The sequence below is a fragment of the Eleutherodactylus coqui genome, unplaced genomic scaffold, assembly GCF_035609145.1.
Source record: "Eleutherodactylus coqui strain aEleCoq1 unplaced genomic scaffold, aEleCoq1.hap1 HAP1_SCAFFOLD_199, whole genome shotgun sequence".
Taxonomy (NCBI): Eukaryota; Metazoa; Chordata; class Amphibia; order Anura; family Eleutherodactylidae; genus Eleutherodactylus; species Eleutherodactylus coqui.
In genome coordinates, this window is record NW_027102579.1 from 218,478 (window position 1) to 239,175 (window position 20,698).

A 20,698-nucleotide genomic window follows, 5' to 3' on the forward strand; every position below is an offset into this window, starting at 1 on the left:
TGGAGCACACTATCAGACGAACAATGCCTTCTCTCCCGTCTATTGTTTTGAAGCGCTTTTAGTTGCTTGCTTAGTCAAAAAAGATAAACCTTTTTTGTTGATGCTTACGATGATCTTTGGTATCTCACCAAAATCTGCAAGCTGCCGAATGGTTGAGCGGTCTGGGGGACTACGTTCAGGTTGTATGCTCTCCTGGACTTGTGGGTTCAAATACCGCTTCTGGCAGCTCAGTTTTGCTTAAATATTACCCAGGATGTTTTAGCAATTGCTACATGAAAATATTTTCAGAATAAAAAGACCTTCTGGTAAGAATGAAGAAAAAGGATTGTAGTGCCAAGCAGCACGAGGATTACCGAGGCATTAAGAACTGGGGCTTAACATCTTAGTCTAGGCTGATGGTGAAAAGAGCTGTTTTGGAACCATGTTAGTAGAACCAATGTGGCTGTTCTCAAGAAGCTAAATATTCTAGTACATAAGATGCTTTTTAATGGTGAATTGATGTTACTACCAGCTTTCAAATCTGCTTAGGTTTTTTCAACAGGGTTCTATCAGAACATAACTAAAAGAAAAGATATGCACACATACTGGGCTGATGTGAGCGCTTTGCTTTTAAACCTGCAATTTGAATCAAGGAAGGAAAAAGTCCTTCAAAACTTTTTCTGTTCAACCCTCTGACTATTAAATCCTCAACTAATATAAAGCAGTGCTGCACCAGGGAATGAAAAACTGCTCCAGGCTTTATATTTCATCCCAAGAATTGGACTCTTAGCACGACCAAACTTTCTTTGAGTTTCGCAATTTTTTCGACTTGTGTATTTGAGGATGGCCGCATGATCTTTTCAGGAAGCATGGGTTCATTCCTACTTATGACATTCTAAGATTTTTGAAAAAGGAATATAGAATTGGTCAAAAATATTGTGGGACTCTTTCAAAATGCAGGCTTCATAGCTCAGGGGTTAGAGCACTGGTCTTGTAAACCAGGGGTCGTGAGTTCGATTCTCACTGAGGCCAAATTTTCTTAGTAAAGGCTATCGTGAACATCAAACCTTCTGAAAGTGGTTTTTGCCTATGAGAAAGCATCTTTCAACACTTTCTCTTTACAGCCCTCTGAATGCCAAAATCAAAAAGTCGAGATTTTATAGTCCTTTAATCTCACTTCAACAATTAAGCTCTTAACATGACCCAATTCTCTTCTGGTTGCAGAAAATTTTCATCGCCATGTAGGTCACTGTGACTGCATGCTCTTACCCTGGGAGCGAGACCTTGAATGCCACTTTACACAGGTGGGATATACCTTGAATGGAATGTGTTATCAGAACAATACCTATTGCTTGAATCAAAGTTTGATGTCACGCATAATTTTTAAATAATTTTAATGATTTGGGAAATTAAAATCTTGCAGTTTTCACTCTTTCCACCTAGCCCTATTATTCTGCTCTGTAGAAATCGCTTTTTAGTAGTGATCTGATTGTCATTACAGGCAGAATTACAAATATAGATAAAACCTTTTGTATTAATCAAAATGGATCACACCATTCACATTAGATCATGTGCACAACTCACTCAAACCTTTACTTGCAGGATTCCCTTAACACAGGTTAGCACATGCTTGGAGCACACTATCAGACGAACAATGCCTTCTCTCCCGTCTATTGTTTTGAAGCGCTTTTAGTTGCTTGCTTAGTCAAAAAAGATAAACCTTTTTTGTTGATGCTTACGATGATCTTTGGTATCTCACCAAAATCTGCAAGCTGCCGAATGGTTGAGCGGTCTGGGGGACTACGTTCAGGTTGTATGCTCTCCTGGACTTGTGGGTTCAAATACCGCTTCTGGCAGCTCAGTTTTGCTTAAATATTACCCAGGATGTTTTAGCAATTGCTACATGAAAATATTTTCAGAATAAAAAGACCTTCTGGTAAGAATGAAGAAAAAGGATTGTAGTGCCAAGCAGCACGAGGATTACCGAGGCATTAAGAACTGGGGCTTAACATCTTAGTCTAGGCTGATGGTGAAAAGAGCTGTTTTGGAACCATGTTAGTAGAACCAATGTGGCTGTTCTCAAGAAGCTAAATATTCTAGTACATAAGATGCTTTTTAATGGTGAATTGATGTTACTACCAGCTTTCAAATCTGCTTAGGTTTTTTCAACAGGGTTCTATCAGAACATAACTAAAAGAAAAGATATGCACACATACTGGGCTGATGTGAGCGCTTTGCTTTTAAACCTGCAATTTGAATCAAGGAAGGAAAAAGTCCTTCAAAACTTTTTCTGTTCAACCCTCTGACTATTAAATCCTCAACTAATATAAAGCAGTGCTGCACCAGGGAATGAAAAACTGCTCCAGGCTTTATATTTCATCCCAAGAATTGGACTCTTAGCACGACCAAACTTTCTTTGAGTTTCGCAATTTTTTCGACTTGTGTATTTGAGGATGGCCGCATGATCTTTTCAGGAAGCATGGGTTCATTCCTACTTATGACATTCTAAGATTTTTGAAAAAGGAATATAGAATTGGTCAAAAATATTGTGGGACTGTTTCAAAATGCAGGCTTCATAGCTCAGGGGTTAGAGCACTGGTCTTGTAAACCAGGGGTCGTGAGTTCGATTCTCACTGAGGCCAAATTTTCTTAGTAAAGGCTATCGTGAACATCAAACCTTCTGAAAGTGGTTTTTGCCTATGAGAAAGCATCTTTCAACACTTTCTCTTTACAGCCCTCTGAATGCCAAAATCAAAAAGTCGAGATTTTATAGTCCTTTAATCTCACTTCAACAATTAAGCTCTTAACATGACCCAATTCTCTTCTGGTTGCAGAAAATTTTCATCGCCATGTAGGTCACTGTGACTGCATGCTCTTACCCTGGGAGCGAGACCTTGAATGCCACTTTACACAGGTGGGATATACCTTGAATGGAATGTGTTATCAGAACAATACCTATTGCTTGAATCAAAGTTTGATGTCACGCATAATTTTTAAATAATTTTAATGATTTGGGAAATTAAAATCTTGCAGTTTTCACTCTTTCCACCTAGCCCTATTATTCTGCTCTGTAGAAATCGCTTTTTAGTAGTGATCTGATTGTCATTACAGGCAGAATTACAAATATAGATAAAACCTTTTGTATTAATCAAAATGGATCACACCATTCACATTAGATCATGTGCACAACTCACTCAAACCTTTACTTGCAGGATTCCCTTAACACAGGTTAGCACATGCTTGGAGCACACTATCAGACGAACAATGCCTTCTCTCCCGTCTATTGTTTTGAAGCGCTTTTAGTTGCTTGCTTAGTCAAAAAAGATAAACCTTTTTTGTTGATGCTTACGATGATCTTTGGTATCTCACCAAAATCTGCAAGCTGCCGAATGGTTGAGCGGTCTGGGGGACTACGTTCAGGTTGTATGCTCTCCTGGACTTGTGGGTTCAAATACCGCTTCTGGCAGCTCAGTTTTGCTTAAATATTACCCAGGATGTTTTAGCAATTGCTACATGAAAATATTTTCAGAATAAAAAGACCTTCTGGTAAGAATGAAGAAAAAGGATTGTAGTGCCAAGCAGCACGAGGATTACCGAGGCATTAAGAACTGGGGCTTAACATCTTAGTCTAGGCTGATGGTGAAAAGAGCTGTTTTGGAACCATGTTAGTAGAACCAATGTGGCTGTTCTCAAGAAGCTAAATATTCTAGTACATAAGATGCTTTTTAATGGTGAATTGATGTTACTACCAGCTTTCAAATCTGCTTAGGTTTTTTCAACAGGGTTCTATCAGAACATAACTAAAAGAAAAGATATGCACACATACTGGGCTGATGTGAGCGCTTTGCTTTTAAACCTGCAATTTGAATCAAGGAAGGAAAAAGTCCTTCAAAACTTTTTCTGTTCAACCCTCTGACTATTAAATCCTCAACTAATATAAAGCAGTGCTGCACCAGGGAATGAAAAACTGCTCCAGGCTTTATATTTCATCCCAAGAATTGGACTCTTAGCACGACCAAACTTTCTTTGAGTTTCGCAATTTTTTCGACTTGTGTATTTGAGGATGGCCGCATGATCTTTTCAGGAAGCATGGGTTCATTCCTACTTATGACATTCTAAGATTTTTGAAAAAGGAATATAGAATTGGTCAAAAATATTGTGGGACTCTTTCAAAATGCAGGCTTCATAGCTCAGGGGTTAGAGCACTGGTCTTGTAAACCAGGGGTCGTGAGTTCGATTCTCACTGAGGCCAAATTTTCTTAGTAAAGGCTATCGTGAACATCAAACCTTCTGAAAGTGGTTTTTGCCTATGAGAAAGCATCTTTCAACACTTTCTCTTTACAGCCCTCTGAATGCCAAAATCAAAAAGTCGAGATTTTATAGTCCTTTAATCTCACTTCAACAATTAAGCTCTTAACATGACCCAATTCTCTTCTGGTTGCAGAAAATTTTCATCGCCATGTAGGTCACTGTGACTGCATGCTCTTACCCTGGGAGCGAGACCTTGAATGCCACTTTACACAGGTGGGATATACCTTGAATGGAATGTGTTATCAGAACAATACCTATTGCTTGAATCAAAGTTTGATGTCACGCATAATTTTTAAATAATTTTAATGATTTGGGAAATTAAAATCTTGCAGTTTTCACTCTTTCCACCTAGCCCTATTATTCTGCTCTGTAGAAATCGCTTTTTAGTAGTGATCTGATTGTCATTACAGGCAGAATTACAAATATAGATAAAACCTTTTGTATTAATCAAAATGGATCACACCATTCACATTAGATCATGTGCACAACTCACTCAAACCTTTACTTGCAGGATTCCCTTAACACAGGTTAGCACATGCTTGGAGCACACTATCAGACGAACAATGCCTTCTCTCCCGTCTATTGTTTTGAAGTGCTTTTAGTTGCTTGCTTAGTCAAAAAAGATAAACCTTTTTTGTTGATGCTTACGATGATCTTTGGTATCTCACCAAAATCTGCAAGCTGCCGAATGGTTGAGCGGTCTGGGGGACTACGTTCAGGTTGTATGCTCTCCTGGACTTGTGGGTTCAAATACCGCTTCTGGCAGCTCAGTTTTGCTTAAATATTACCCAGGATGTTTTAGCAATTGCTACATGAAAATATTTTCAGAATAAAAAGACCTTCTGGTAAGAATGAAGAAAAAGGATTGTAGTGCCAAGCAGCACGAGGATTACCGAGGCATTAAGAACTGGGGCTTAACATCTTAGTCTAGGCTGATGGTGAAAAGAGCTGTTTTGGAACCATGTTAGTAGAACCAATGTGGCTGTTCTCAAGAAGCTAAATATTCTAGTACATAAGATGCTTTTTAATGGTGAATTGATGTTACTACCAGCTTTCAAATCTGCTTAGGTTTTTTCAACAGGGTTCTATCAGAACATAACTAAAAGAAAAGATATGCACACATACTGGGCTGATGTGAGCGCTTTGCTTTTAAACCTGCAATTTGAATCAAGGAAGGAAAAAGTCCTTCAAAACTTTTTCTGTTCAACCCTCTGACTATTAAATCCTCAACTAATATAAAGCAGTGCTGCACCAGGGAATGAAAAACTGCTCCAGGCTTTATATTTCATCCCAAGAATTGGACTCTTAGCACGACCAAACTTTCTTTGAGTTTCGCAATTTTTTCGACTTGTGTATTTGAGGATGGCCGCATGATCTTTTCAGGAAGCATGGGTTCATTCCTACTTATGACATTCTAAGATTTTTGAAAAAGGAATATAGAATTGGTCAAAAATATTGTGGGACTGTTTCAAAATGCAGGCTTCATAGCTCAGGGGTTAGAGCACTGGTCTTGTAAACCAGGGGTCGTGAGTTCGATTCTCACTGAGGCCAAATTTTCTTAGTAAAGGCTATCGTGAACATCAAACCTTCTGAAAGTGGTTTTTGCCTATGAGAAAGCATCTTTCAACACTTTCTCTTTACAGCCCTCTGAATGCCAAAATCAAAAAGTCGAGATTTTATAGTCCTTTAATCTCACTTCAACAATTAAGCTCTTAACATGACCCAATTCTCTTCTGGTTGCAGAAAATTTTCATCGCCATGTAGGTCACTGTGACTGCATGCTCTTACCCTGGGAGCGAGACCTTGAATGCCACTTTACACAGGTGGGATATACCTTGAATGGAATGTGTTATCAGAACAATACCTATTGCTTGAATCAAAGTTTGATGTCACGCATAATTTTTAAATAATTTTAATGATTTGGGAAATTAAAATCTTGCAGTTTTCACTCTTTCCACCTAGCCCTATTATTCTGCTCTGTAGAAATCGCTTTTTAGTAGTGATCTGATTGTCATTACAGGCAGAATTACAAATATAGATAAAACCTTTTGTATTAATCAAAATGGATCACACCATTCACATTAGATCATGTGCACAACTCACTCAAACCTTTACTTGCAGGATTCCCTTAACACAGGTTAGCACATGCTTGGAGCACACTATCAGACGAACAATGCCTTCTCTCCCGTCTATTGTTTTGAAGCGCTTTTAGTTGCTTGCTTAGTCAAAAAAGATAAACCTTTTTTGTTGATGCTTACGATGATCTTTGGTATCTCACCAAAATCTGCAAGCTGCCGAATGGTTGAGCGGTCTGGGGGACTACGTTCAGGTTGTATGCTCTCCTGGACTTGTGGGTTCAAATACCGCTTCTGGCAGCTCAGTTTTGCTTAAATATTACCCAGGATGTTTTAGCAATTGCTACATGAAAATATTTTCAGAATAAAAAGACCTTCTGGTAAGAATGAAGAAAAAGGATTGTAGTGCCAAGCAGCACGAGGATTACCGAGGCATTAAGAACTGGGGCTTAACATCTTAGTCTAGGCTGATGGTGAAAAGAGCTGTTTTGGAACCATGTTAGTAGAACCAATGTGGCTGTTCTCAAGAAGCTAAATATTCTAGTACATAAGATGCTTTTTAATGGTGAATTGATGTTACTACCAGCTTTCAAATCTGCTTAGGTTTTTTCAACAGGGTTCTATCAGAACATAACTAAAAGAAAAGATATGCACACATACTGGGCTGATGTGAGCGCTTTGCTTTTAAACCTGCAATTTGAATCAAGGAAGGAAAAAGTCCTTCAAAACTTTTTCTGTTCAACCCTCTGACTATTAAATCCTCAACTAATATAAAGCAGTGCTGCACCAGGGAATGAAAAACTGCTCCAGGCTTTATATTTCATCCCAAGAATTGGACTCTTAGCACGACCAAACTTTCTTTGAGTTTCGCAATTTTTTCGACTTGTGTATTTGAGGATGGCCGCATGATCTTTTCAGGAAGCATGGGTTCATTCCTACTTATGACATTCTAAGATTTTTGAAAAAGGAATATAGAATTGGTCAAAAATATTGTGGGACTGTTTCAAAATGCAGGCTTCATAGCTCAGGGGTTAGAGCACTGGTCTTGTAAACCAGGGGTCGTGAGTTCGATTCTCACTGAGGCCAAATTTTCTTAGTAAAGGCTATCGTGAACATCAAACCTTCTGAAAGTGGTTTTTGCCTATGAGAAAGCATCTTTCAACACTTTCTCTTTACAGCCCTCTGAATGCCAAAATCAAAAAGTCGAGATTTTATAGTCCTTTAATCTCACTTCAACAATTAAGCTCTTAACATGACCCAATTCTCTTCTGGTTGCAGAAAATTTTCATCGCCATGTAGGTCACTGTGACTGCATGCTCTTACCCTGGGAGCGAGACCTTGAATGCCACTTTACACAGGTGGGATATACCTTGAATGGAATGTGTTATCAGAACAATACCTATTGCTTGAATCAAAGTTTGATGTCACGCATAATTTTTAAATAATTTTAATGATTTGGGAAATTAAAATCTTGCAGTTTTCACTCTTTCCACCTAGCCCTATTATTCTGCTCTGTAGAAATCGCTTTTTAGTAGTGATCTGATTGTCATTACAGGCAGAATTACAAATATAGATAAAACCTTTTGTATTAATCAAAATGGATCACACCATTCACATTAGATCATGTGCACAACTCACTCAAACCTTTACTTGCAGGATTCCCTTAACACAGGTTAGCACATGCTTGGAGCACACTATCAGACGAACAATGCCTTCTCTCCCGTCTATTGTTTTGAAGCGCTTTTAGTTGCTTGCTTAGTCAAAAAAGATAAACCTTTTTTGTTGATGCTTACGATGATCTTTGGTATCTCACCAAAATCTGCAAGCTGCCGAATGGTTGAGCGGTCTGGGGGACTACGTTCAGGTTGTATGCTCTCCTGGACTTGTGGGTTCAAATACCGCTTCTGGCAGCTCAGTTTTGCTTAAATATTACCCAGGATGTTTTAGCAATTGCTACATGAAAATATTTTCAGAATAAAAAGACCTTCTGGTAAGAATGAAGAAAAAGGATTGTAGTGCCAAGCAGCACGAGGATTACCGAGGCATTAAGAACTGGGGCTTAACATCTTAGTCTAGGCTGATGGTGAAAAGAGCTGTTTTGGAACCATGTTAGTAGAACCAATGTGGCTGTTCTCAAGAAGCTAAATATTCTAGTACATAAGATGCTTTTTAATGGTGAATTGATGTTACTACCAGCTTTCAAATCTGCTTAGGTTTTTTCAACAGGGTTCTATCAGAACATAACTAAAAGAAAAGATATGCACACATACTGGGCTGATGTGAGCGCTTTGCTTTTAAACCTGCAATTTGAATCAAGGAAGGAAAAAGTCCTTCAAAACTTTTTCTGTTCAACCCTCTGACTATTAAATCCTCAACTAATATAAAGCAGTGCTGCACCAGGGAATGAAAAACTGCTCCAGGCTTTATATTTCATCCCAAGAATTGGACTCTTAGCACGACCAAACTTTCTTTGAGTTTCGCAATTTTTTCGACTTGTGTATTTGAGGATGGCCGCATGATCTTTTCAGGAAGCATGGGTTCATTCCTACTTATGACATTCTAAGATTTTTGAAAAAGGAATATAGAATTGGTCAAAAATATTGTGGGACTCTTTCAAAATGCAGGCTTCATAGCTCAGGGGTTAGAGCACTGGTCTTGTAAACCAGGGGTCGTGAGTTCGATTCTCACTGAGGCCAAATTTTCTTAGTAAAGGCTATCGTGAACATCAAACCTTCTGAAAGTGGTTTTTGCCTATGAGAAAGCATCTTTCAACACTTTCTCTTTACAGCCCTCTGAATGCCAAAATCAAAAAGTCGAGATTTTATAGTCCTTTAATCTCACTTCAACAATTAAGCTCTTAACATGACCCAATTCTCTTCTGGTTGCAGAAAATTTTCATCGCCATGTAGGTCACTGTGACTGCATGCTCTTACCCTGGGAGCGAGACCTTGAATGCCACTTTACACAGGTGGGATATACCTTGAATGGAATGTGTTATCAGAACAATACCTATTGCTTGAATCAAAGTTTGATGTCACGCATAATTTTTAAATAATTTTAATGATTTGGGAAATTAAAATCTTGCAGTTTTCACTCTTTCCACCTAGCCCTATTATTCTGCTCTGTAGAAATCGCTTTTTAGTAGTGATCTGATTGTCATTACAGGCAGAATTACAAATATAGATAAAACCTTTTGTATTAATCAAAATGGATCACACCATTCACATTAGATCATGTGCACAACTCACTCAAACCTTTACTTGCAGGATTCCCTTAACACAGGTTAGCACATGCTTGGAGCACACTATCAGACGAACAATGCCTTCTCTCCCGTCTATTGTTTTGAAGTGCTTTTAGTTGCTTGCTTAGTCAAAAAAGATAAACCTTTTTTGTTGATGCTTACGATGATCTTTGGTATCTCACCAAAATCTGCAAGCTGCCGAATGGTTGAGCGGTCTGGGGGACTACGTTCAGGTTGTATGCTCTCCTGGACTTGTGGGTTCAAATACCGCTTCTGGCAGCTCAGTTTTGCTTAAATATTACCCAGGATGTTTTAGCAATTGCTACATGAAAATATTTTCAGAATAAAAAGACCTTCTGGTAAGAATGAAGAAAAAGGATTGTAGTGCCAAGCAGCACGAGGATTACCGAGGCATTAAGAACTGGGGCTTAACATCTTAGTCTAGGCTGATGGTGAAAAGAGCTGTTTTGGAACCATGTTAGTAGAACCAATGTGGCTGTTCTCAAGAAGCTAAATATTCTAGTACATAAGATGCTTTTTAATGGTGAATTGATGTTACTACCAGCTTTCAAATCTGCTTAGGTTTTTTCAACAGGGTTCTATCAGAACATAACTAAAAGAAAAGATATGCACACATACTGGGCTGATGTGAGCGCTTTGCTTTTAAACCTGCAATTTGAATCAAGGAAGGAAAAAGTCCTTCAAAACTTTTTCTGTTCAACCCTCTGACTATTAAATCCTCAACTAATATAAAGCAGTGCTGCACCAGGGAATGAAAAACTGCTCCAGGCTTTATATTTCATCCCAAGAATTGGACTCTTAGCACGACCAAACTTTCTTTGAGTTTCGCAATTTTTTCGACTTGTGTATTTGAGGATGGCCGCATGATCTTTTCAGGAAGCATGGGTTCATTCCTACTTATGACATTCTAAGATTTTTGAAAAAGGAATATAGAATTGGTCAAAAATATTGTGGGACTGTTTCAAAATGCAGGCTTCATAGCTCAGGGGTTAGAGCACTGGTCTTGTAAACCAGGGGTCGTGAGTTCGATTCTCACTGAGGCCAAATTTTCTTAGTAAAGGCTATCGTGAACATCAAACCTTCTGAAAGTGGTTTTTGCCTATGAGAAAGCATCTTTCAACACTTTCTCTTTACAGCCCTCTGAATGCCAAAATCAAAAAGTCGAGATTTTATAGTCCTTTAATCTCACTTCAACAATTAAGCTCTTAACATGACCCAATTCTCTTCTGGTTGCAGAAAATTTTCATCGCCATGTAGGTCACTGTGACTGCATGCTCTTACCCTGGGAGCGAGACCTTGAATGCCACTTTACACAGGTGGGATATACCTTGAATGGAATGTGTTATCAGAACAATACCTATTGCTTGAATCAAAGTTTGATGTCACGCATAATTTTTAAATAATTTTAATGATTTGGGAAATTAAAATCTTGCAGTTTTCACTCTTTCCACCTAGCCCTATTATTCTGCTCTGTAGAAATCGCTTTTTAGTAGTGATCTGATTGTCATTACAGGCAGAATTACAAATATAGATAAAACCTTTTGTATTAATCAAAATGGATCACACCATTCACATTAGATCATGTGCACAACTCACTCAAACCTTTACTTGCAGGATTCCCTTAACACAGGTTAGCACATGCTTGGAGCACACTATCAGACGAACAATGCCTTCTCTCCCGTCTATTGTTTTGAAGCGCTTTTAGTTGCTTGCTTAGTCAAAAAAGATAAACCTTTTTTGTTGATGCTTACGATGATCTTTGGTATCTCACCAAAATCTGCAAGCTGCCGAATGGTTGAGCGGTCTGGGGGACTACGTTCAGGTTGTATGCTCTCCTGGACTTGTGGGTTCAAATACCGCTTCTGGCAGCTCAGTTTTGCTTAAATATTACCCAGGATGTTTTAGCAATTGCTACATGAAAATATTTTCAGAATAAAAAGACCTTCTGGTAAGAATGAAGAAAAAGGATTGTAGTGCCAAGCAGCACGAGGATTACCGAGGCATTAAGAACTGGGGCTTAACATCTTAGTCTAGGCTGATGGTGAAAAGAGCTGTTTTGGAACCATGTTAGTAGAACCAATGTGGCTGTTCTCAAGAAGCTAAATATTCTAGTACATAAGATGCTTTTTAATGGTGAATTGATGTTACTACCAGCTTTCAAATCTGCTTAGGTTTTTTCAACAGGGTTCTATCAGAACATAACTAAAAGAAAAGATATGCACACATACTGGGCTGATGTGAGCGCTTTGCTTTTAAACCTGCAATTTGAATCAAGGAAGGAAAAAGTCCTTCAAAACTTTTTCTGTTCAACCCTCTGACTATTAAATCCTCAACTAATATAAAGCAGTGCTGCACCAGGGAATGAAAAACTGCTCCAGGCTTTATATTTCATCCCAAGAATTGGACTCTTAGCACGACCAAACTTTCTTTGAGTTTCGCAATTTTTTCGACTTGTGTATTTGAGGATGGCCGCATGATCTTTTCAGGAAGCATGGGTTCATTCCTACTTATGACATTCTAAGATTTTTGAAAAAGGAATATAGAATTGGTCAAAAATATTGTGGGACTGTTTCAAAATGCAGGCTTCATAGCTCAGGGGTTAGAGCACTGGTCTTGTAAACCAGGGGTCGTGAGTTCGATTCTCACTGAGGCCAAATTTTCTTAGTAAAGGCTATCGTGAACATCAAACCTTCTGAAAGTGGTTTTTGCCTATGAGAAAGCATCTTTCAACACTTTCTCTTTACAGCCCTCTGAATGCCAAAATCAAAAAGTCGAGATTTTATAGTCCTTTAATCTCACTTCAACAATTAAGCTCTTAACATGACCCAATTCTCTTCTGGTTGCAGAAAATTTTCATCGCCATGTAGGTCACTGTGACTGCATGCTCTTACCCTGGGAGCGAGACCTTGAATGCCACTTTACACAGGTGGGATATACCTTGAATGGAATGTGTTATCAGAACAATACCTATTGCTTGAATCAAAGTTTGATGTCACGCATAATTTTTAAATAATTTTAATGATTTGGGAAATTAAAATCTTGCAGTTTTCACTCTTTCCACCTAGCCCTATTATTCTGCTCTGTAGAAATCGCTTTTTAGTAGTGATCTGATTGTCATTACAGGCAGAATTACAAATATAGATAAAACCTTTTGTATTAATCAAAATGGATCACACCATTCACATTAGATCATGTGCACAACTCACTCAAACCTTTACTTGCAGGATTCCCTTAACACAGGTTAGCACATGCTTGGAGCACACTATCAGACGAACAATGCCTTCTCTCCCGTCTATTGTTTTGAAGCGCTTTTAGTTGCTTGCTTAGTCAAAAAAGATAAACCTTTTTTGTTGATGCTTACGATGATCTTTGGTATCTCACCAAAATCTGCAAGCTGCCGAATGGTTGAGCGGTCTGGGGGACTACGTTCAGGTTGTATGCTCTCCTGGACTTGTGGGTTCAAATACCGCTTCTGGCAGCTCAGTTTTGCTTAAATATTACCCAGGATGTTTTAGCAATTGCTACATGAAAATATTTTCAGAATAAAAAGACCTTCTGGTAAGAATGAAGAAAAAGGATTGTAGTGCCAAGCAGCACGAGGATTACCGAGGCATTAAGAACTGGGGCTTAACATCTTAGTCTAGGCTGATGGTGAAAAGAGCTGTTTTGGAACCATGTTAGTAGAACCAATGTGGCTGTTCTCAAGAAGCTAAATATTCTAGTACATAAGATGCTTTTTAATGGTGAATTGATGTTACTACCAGCTTTCAAATCTGCTTAGGTTTTTTCAACAGGGTTCTATCAGAACATAACTAAAAGAAAAGATATGCACACATACTGGGCTGATGTGAGCGCTTTGCTTTTAAACCTGCAATTTGAATCAAGGAAGGAAAAAGTCCTTCAAAACTTTTTCTGTTCAACCCTCTGACTATTAAATCCTCAACTAATATAAAGCAGTGCTGCACCAGGGAATGAAAAACTGCTCCAGGCTTTATATTTCATCCCAAGAATTGGACTCTTAGCACGACCAAACTTTCTTTGAGTTTCGCAATTTTTTCGACTTGTGTATTTGAGGATGGCCGCATGATCTTTTCAGGAAGCATGGGTTCATTCCTACTTATGACATTCTAAGATTTTTGAAAAAGGAATATAGAATTGGTCAAAAATATTGTGGGACTGTTTCAAAATGCAGGCTTCATAGCTCAGGGGTTAGAGCACTGGTCTTGTAAACCAGGGGTCGTGAGTTCGATTCTCACTGAGGCCAAATTTTCTTAGTAAAGGCTATCGTGAACATCAAACCTTCTGAAAGTGGTTTTTGCCTATGAGAAAGCATCTTTCAACACTTTCTCTTTACAGCCCTCTGAATGCCAAAATCAAAAAGTCGAGATTTTATAGTCCTTTAATCTCACTTCAACAATTAAGCTCTTAACATGACCCAATTCTCTTCTGGTTGCAGAAAATTTTCATCGCCATGTAGGTCACTGTGACTGCATGCTCTTACCCTGGGAGCGAGACCTTGAATGCCACTTTACACAGGTGGGATATACCTTGAATGGAATGTGTTATCAGAACAATACCTATTGCTTGAATCAAAGTTTGATGTCACGCATAATTTTTAAATAATTTTAATGATTTGGGAAATTAAAATCTTGCAGTTTTCACTCTTTCCACCTAGCCCTATTATTCTGCTCTGTAGAAATCGCTTTTTAGTAGTGATCTGATTGTCATTACAGGCAGAATTACAAATATAGATAAAACCTTTTGTATTAATCAAAATGGATCACACCATTCACATTAGATCATGTGCACAACTCACTCAAACCTTTACTTGCAGGATTCCCTTAACACAGGTTAGCACATGCTTGGAGCACACTATCAGACGAACAATGCCTTCTCTCCCGTCTATTGTTTTGAAGCGCTTTTAGTTGCTTGCTTAGTCAAAAAAGATAAACCTTTTTTGTTGATGCTTACGATGATCTTTGGTATCTCACCAAAATCTGCAAGCTGCCGAATGGTTGAGCGGTCTGGGGGACTACGTTCAGGTTGTATGCTCTCCTGGACTTGTGGGTTCAAATACCGCTTCTGGCAGCTCAGTTTTGCTTAAATATTACCCAGGATGTTTTAGCAATTGCTACATGAAAATATTTTCAGAATAAAAAGACCTTCTGGTAAGAATGAAGAAAAAGGATTGTAGTGCCAAGCAGCACGAGGATTACCGAGGCATTAAGAACTGGGGCTTAACATCTTAGTCTAGGCTGATGGTGAAAAGAGCTGTTTTGGAACCATGTTAGTAGAACCAATGTGGCTGTTCTCAAGAAGCTAAATATTCTAGTACATAAGATGCTTTTTAATGGTGAATTGATGTTACTACCAGCTTTCAAATCTGCTTAGGTTTTTTCAACAGGGTTCTATCAGAACATAACTAAAAGAAAAGATATGCACACATACTGGGCTGATGTGAGCGCTTTGCTTTTAAACCTGCAATTTGAATCAAGGAAGGAAAAAGTCCTTCAAAACTTTTTCTGTTCAACCCTCTGACTATTAAATCCTCAACTAATATAAAGCAGTGCTGCACCAGGGAATGAAAAACTGCTCCAGGCTTTATATTTCATCCCAAGAATTGGACTCTTAGCACGACCAAACTTTCTTTGAGTTTCGCAATTTTTTCGACTTGTGTATTTGAGGATGGCCGCATGATCTTTTCAGGAAGCATGGGTTCATTCCTACTTATGACATTCTAAGATTTTTGAAAAAGGAATATAGAATTGGTCAAAAATATTGTGGGACTGTTTCAAAATGCAGGCTTCATAGCTCAGGGGTTAGAGCACTGGTCTTGTAAACCAGGGGTCGTGAGTTCGATTCTCACTGAGGCCAAATTTTCTTAGTAAAGGCTATCGTGAACATCAAACCTTCTGAAAGTGGTTTTTGCCTATGAGAAAGCATCTTTCAACACTTTCTCTTTACAGCCCTCTGAATGCCAAAATCAAAAAGTCGAGATTTTATAGTCCTTTAATCTCACTTCAACAATTAAGCTCTTAACATGACCCAATTCTCTTCTGGTTGCAGAAAATTTTCATCGCCATGTAGGTCACTGTGACTGCATGCTCTTACCCTGGGAGCGAGACCTTGAATGCCACTTTACACAGGTGGGATATACCTTGAATGGAATGTGTTATCAGAACAATACCTATTGCTTGAATCAAAGTTTGATGTCACGCATAATTTTTAAATAATTTTAATGATTTGGGAAATTAAAATCTTGCAGTTTTCACTCTTTCCACCTAGCCCTATTATTCTGCTCTGTAGAAATCGCTTTTTAGTAGTGATCTGATTGTCATTACAGGCAGAATTACAAATATAGATAAAACCTTTTGTATTAATCAAAATGGATCACACCATTCACATTAGATCATGTGCACAACTCACTCAAACCTTTACTTGCAGGATTCCCTTAACACAGGTTAGCACATGCTTGGAGCACACTATCAGACGAACAATGCCTTCTCTCCCGTCTATTGTTTTGAAGCGCTTTTAGTTGCTTGCTTAGTCAAAAAAGATAAACCTTTTTTGTTGATGCTTACGATGATCTTTGGTATCTCACCAAAATCTGCAAGCTGCCGAATGGTTGAGCGGTCTGGGGGACTACGTTCAGGTTGTATGCTCTCCTGGACTTGTGGGTTCAAATACCGCTTCTGGCAGCTCAGTTTTGCTTAAATATTACCCAGGATGTTTTAGCAATTGCTACATGAAAATATTTTCAGAATAAAAAGACCTTCTGGTAAGAATGAAGAAAAAGGATTGTAGTGCCAAGCAGCACGAGGATTACCGAGGCATTAAGAACTGGGGCTTAACATCTTAGTCTAGGCTGATGGTGAAAAGAGCTGTTTTGGAACCATGTTAGTAGAACCAATGTGGCTGTTCTCAAGAAGCTAAATATTCTAGTACATAAGATGCTTTTTAATGGTGAATTGATGTTACTACCAGCTTTCAAATCTGCTTAGGTTTTTTCCAACAGGGTTCTATCAGAACATAACTAAAAGAAAAGATATGCACACATACTGGGCTGATGTGAGCGCTTTGCTTTTAAACCTGCAATTTGAATCAAGGAAGGAAAAAGTCCTTCAAAACTTTTTCTGTTCAACCCTCTGACTATTAAATCCTCAACTAATATAAAGCAGTGCTGCACCAGGGAATGAAAAACTGCTCCAGGCTTTATATTTCATCCCAAGAATTGGACTCTTAGCACGACCAAACTTTCTTTGAGTTTCGCAATTTTTTCGACTTGTGTATTTGAGGATGGCCGCATGATCTTTTCAGGAAGCATGGGTTCATTCCTACTTATGACATTCTAAGATTTTTGAAAAAGGAATATAGAATTGGTCAAAAATATTGTGGGACTGTTTCAAAATGCAGGCTTCATAGCTCAGGGGTTAGAGCACTGGTCTTGTAAACCAGGGGTCGTGAGTTCGATTCTCACTGAGGCCAAATTTTCTTAGTAAAGGCTATCGTGAACATCAAACCTTCTGAAAGTGGTTTTTGCCTATGAGAAAGCATCTTTCAACACTTTCTCTTTACAGCCCTCTGAATGCCAAAATCAAAAAGTCGAGATTTTATAGTCCTTTAATCTCACTTCAACAATTAAGCTCTTAACATGACCCAATTCTCTTCTGGTTGCAGAAAATTTTCATCGCCATGTAGGTCACTGTGACTGCATGCTCTTACCCTGGGAGCGAGACCTTGAATGCCACTTTACACAGGTGGGATATACCTTGAATGGAATGTGTTATCAGAACAATACCTATTGCTTGAATCAAAGTTTGATGTCACGCATAATTTTTAAATAATTTTAATGATTTGGGAAATTAAAATCTTGCAGTTTTCACTCTTTCCACCTAGCCCTATTATTCTGCTCTGTAGAAATCGCTTTTTAGTAGTGATCTGATTGTCATTACAGGCAGAATTACAAATATAGATAAAACCTTTTGTATTAATCAAAATGGATCACACCATTCACATTAGATCATGTGCACAACTCACTCAAACCTTTACTTGCAGGATTCCCTTAACACAGGTTAGCACATGCTTGGAGCACACTATCAGACGAACAATGCCTTCTCTCCCGTCTATTGTTTTGAAGCGCTTTTAGTTGCTTGCTTAGTCAAAAAAGATAAACCTTTTTTGTTGATGCTTACGATGATCTTTGGTATCTCACCAAAATCTGCAAGCTGCCGAATGGTTGAGCGGTCTGGGGGACTACGTTCAGGTTGTATGCTCTCCTGGACTTGTGGGTTCAAATACCGCTTCTGGCAGCTCAGTTTTGCTTAAATATTACCCAGGATGTTTTAGCAATTGCTACATGAAAATATTTTCAGAATAAAAAGACCTTCTGGTAAGAATGAAGAAAAAGGATTGTAGTGCCAAGCAGCACGAGGATTACCGAGGCATTAAGAACTGGGGCTTAACATCTTAGTCTAGGCTGATGGTGAAAAGAGCTGTTTTGGAACCATGTTAGTAGAACCAATGTGGCTGTTCTCAAGAAGCTAAATATTCTAGTACATAAGATGCTTTTTAATGGTGAATTGATGTTACTACCAGCTTTCAAATCTGCTTAGGTTTTTTCCAACAGGGTTCTATCAGAACATAACTAAAAGAAAAGATATGCACACATACTGGGCTGATGTGAGCGCTTTGCTTTTAAACCTGCAATTTGAATCAAGGAAGGAAAAAGTCCTTCAAAACTTTTTCTGTTCAACCCTCTGACTATTAAATCCTCAACTAATATAAAGCAGTGCTGCACCAGGGAATGAAAAACTGCTCCAGGCTTTATATTTCATCCCAAGAATTGGACTCTTAGCACGACCAAACTTTCTTTGAGTTTCGCAATTTTTTCGACTTGTGTATTTGAGGATGGCCGCATGATCTTTTCAGGAAGCATGGGTTCATTCCTACTTATGACATTCTAAGATTTTTGAAAAAGGAATATAGAATTGGTCAAAAATATTGTGGGACTGTTTCAAAATGCAGGCTTCATAGCTCAGGGGTTAGAGCACTGGTCTTGTAAACCAGGGGTCGTGAGTTCGATTCTCACTGAGGCCAAATTTTCTTAGTAAAGGCTATCGTGAACATCAAACCTTCTGAAAGTGGTTTTTGCCTATGAGAAAGCATCTTTCAACACTTTCTCTTTACAGCCCTCTGAATGCCAAAATCAAAAAGTCGAGATTTTATAGTCCTTTAATCTCACTTCAACAATTAAGCTCTTAACATGACCCAATTCTCTTCTGGTTGCAGAAAATTTTCATCGCCATGTAGGTCACTGTGACTGCATGCTCTTACCCTGGGAGCGAGACCTTGAATGCCACTTTACACAGGTGGGATATACCTTGAATGGAATGTGTTATCAGAACAATACCTATTGCTTGAATCAAAGTTTGATGTCACGCATAATTTTTAAATAATTTTAATGATTTGGGAAATTAAAATCTTGCAGTTTTCACTCTTTCCACCTAGCCCTATTATTCTGCTCTGTAGAAATCGCTTTTTAGTAGTGATCTGATTGTCATTACAGGCAGAATTACAAATATAGATAAAACCTTTTGTATTAATCAAAATGGATCACACCATTCACATTAGATCATGTGCACAACTCACTCAAACCTTTACTTGCAGGATTCCCTTAACACAGGTTAGCACATGCTTGGAGCACACTATCAGACGAACAATGCCTTCTCTCCCGTCTATTGTTTTGAAGCGCTTTTAGTTGCTTGCTTAGTCAAAAAAGATAAACCTTTTTTGTTGATGCTTACGATGATCTTTGGTATCTCACCAAAATCTGCAAGCTGCCGAATGGTTGAGCGGTCTGGGGGACTACGTTCAGGTTGTATGCTCTCCTGGACTTGTGGGTTCAAATACCGCTTCTGGCAGCTCAGTTTTGCTTAAATATTACCCAGGATGTTTTAGCAATTGCTACATGAAAATATTTTCAGAATAAAAAGACCTTCTGGTAAGAATGAAGAAAAAGGATTGTAGTGCCAAGCAGCACGAGGATTACCGAGGCATTAAGAACTGGGGCTTAACATCTTAGTCTAGGCTGATGGTGAAAAGAGCTGTTTTGGAACCATGTTAGTAGAACCAATGTGGCTGTTCTCAAGAAGCTAAATATTCTAGTACATAAGATGCTTTTTAATGGTGAATTGATGTTACTACCAGCTTTCAAATCTGCTTAGGTTTTTTCCAACAGGGTTCTATCAGAACATAACTAAAAGAAAAGATATGCACACATACTGGGCTGATGTGAGCGCTTTGCTTTTAAACCTGCAATTTGAATCAAGGAAGGAAAAAGTCCTTCAAAACTTTTTCTGTTCAACCCTCTGACTATTAAATCCTCAACTAATATAAAGCAGTGCTGCACCAGGGAATGAAAAACTGCTCCAGGCTTTATATTTCATCCCAAGAATTGGACTCTTAGCACGACCAAACTTTCTTTGAGTTTCGCAATTTTTTCGACTTGTGTATTTGAGGATGGCCGCATGATCTTTTCAGGAAGCATGGGTTCATTCCTACTTATGACATTCTAAGATTTTTGAAAAAGGAATATAGAATTGGTCAAAAATATTGTGGGACTGTTTCAAAATGCAGGCTTCATAGCTCAGGGGTTAGAGCACTGGTCTTGTAAACCAGGGGTCGTGAGTTCGATTCTCACTGAGGCCAAATTTTCTTAGTAAAGGCTATCGTGAACATCAAACCTTCTGAAAGTGGTTTTTGCCTATGAGAAAGCATCTTTCAACACTTTCTCTTTACAGCCCTCTGAATGCCAAAATCAAAAAGTCGAGATTTTATAGTCCTTTAATCTCACTTCAACAATTAAGCTCTTAACATGACCCAATTCTCTTCTGGTTGCAGAAAATTTTCATCGCCATGTAGGTCACTGTGACTGCATGCTCTTACCCTGGGAGCGAGACCTTGAATGCCACTTTACACAGGTGGGATATACCTTGAATGGAATGTGTTATCAGAACAATACCTATTGCTTGAATCAAAGTTTGATGTCACGCATAATTTTTAAATAATTTTA

The 20,698-nt window shown here is 38.5% G+C and overlaps 13 non-coding genes across 13 annotated transcripts; all 13 read left to right on the top strand.

Moving 5' to 3' along the window:
- The first annotated feature begins 938 nt into the window (after positions 1-938).
- TRNAT-UGU (transfer RNA threonine (anticodon UGU)) lies at positions 939-1,011 on the top strand. The gene has a single exon. It is a non-coding gene; the product is annotated as a tRNA-Thr (tRNA).
- A 1,537-nt stretch (positions 1,012-2,548) lies between these two features.
- TRNAT-UGU (transfer RNA threonine (anticodon UGU)) lies at positions 2,549-2,621 on the top strand. Its single transcript has one exon. It is a non-coding gene; the product is annotated as a tRNA-Thr (tRNA).
- A 1,537-nt stretch (positions 2,622-4,158) lies between these two features.
- Positions 4,159-4,231, top strand: TRNAT-UGU (transfer RNA threonine (anticodon UGU)). The gene has a single exon. It is a non-coding gene; the product is annotated as a tRNA-Thr (tRNA).
- A 1,537-nt stretch (positions 4,232-5,768) lies between these two features.
- TRNAT-UGU (transfer RNA threonine (anticodon UGU)) lies at positions 5,769-5,841 on the top strand. Its single transcript has one exon. It is a non-coding gene; the product is annotated as a tRNA-Thr (tRNA).
- Positions 5,842-7,378: 1,537 nt separating this feature from the next.
- Positions 7,379-7,451, top strand: TRNAT-UGU (transfer RNA threonine (anticodon UGU)). Its single transcript has one exon. It is a non-coding gene; the product is annotated as a tRNA-Thr (tRNA).
- Positions 7,452-8,988: 1,537 nt separating this feature from the next.
- On the top strand, positions 8,989-9,061 carry TRNAT-UGU (transfer RNA threonine (anticodon UGU)). Its single transcript has one exon. It is a non-coding gene; the product is annotated as a tRNA-Thr (tRNA).
- Positions 9,062-10,598: 1,537 nt separating this feature from the next.
- TRNAT-UGU (transfer RNA threonine (anticodon UGU)) lies at positions 10,599-10,671 on the top strand. The gene has a single exon. It is a non-coding gene; the product is annotated as a tRNA-Thr (tRNA).
- Positions 10,672-12,208: 1,537 nt separating this feature from the next.
- TRNAT-UGU (transfer RNA threonine (anticodon UGU)) lies at positions 12,209-12,281 on the top strand. Its single transcript has one exon. It is a non-coding gene; the product is annotated as a tRNA-Thr (tRNA).
- Positions 12,282-13,818: 1,537 nt separating this feature from the next.
- On the top strand, positions 13,819-13,891 carry TRNAT-UGU (transfer RNA threonine (anticodon UGU)). The gene has a single exon. It is a non-coding gene; the product is annotated as a tRNA-Thr (tRNA).
- A 1,537-nt stretch (positions 13,892-15,428) lies between these two features.
- Positions 15,429-15,501, top strand: TRNAT-UGU (transfer RNA threonine (anticodon UGU)). The gene has a single exon. It is a non-coding gene; the product is annotated as a tRNA-Thr (tRNA).
- Positions 15,502-17,039: 1,538 nt separating this feature from the next.
- On the top strand, positions 17,040-17,112 carry TRNAT-UGU (transfer RNA threonine (anticodon UGU)). The gene has a single exon. It is a non-coding gene; the product is annotated as a tRNA-Thr (tRNA).
- A 1,538-nt stretch (positions 17,113-18,650) lies between these two features.
- On the top strand, positions 18,651-18,723 carry TRNAT-UGU (transfer RNA threonine (anticodon UGU)). The gene has a single exon. It is a non-coding gene; the product is annotated as a tRNA-Thr (tRNA).
- A 1,538-nt stretch (positions 18,724-20,261) lies between these two features.
- On the top strand, positions 20,262-20,334 carry TRNAT-UGU (transfer RNA threonine (anticodon UGU)). The gene has a single exon. It is a non-coding gene; the product is annotated as a tRNA-Thr (tRNA).
- The last annotated feature ends 364 nt before the right edge of the window (positions 20,335-20,698 follow it).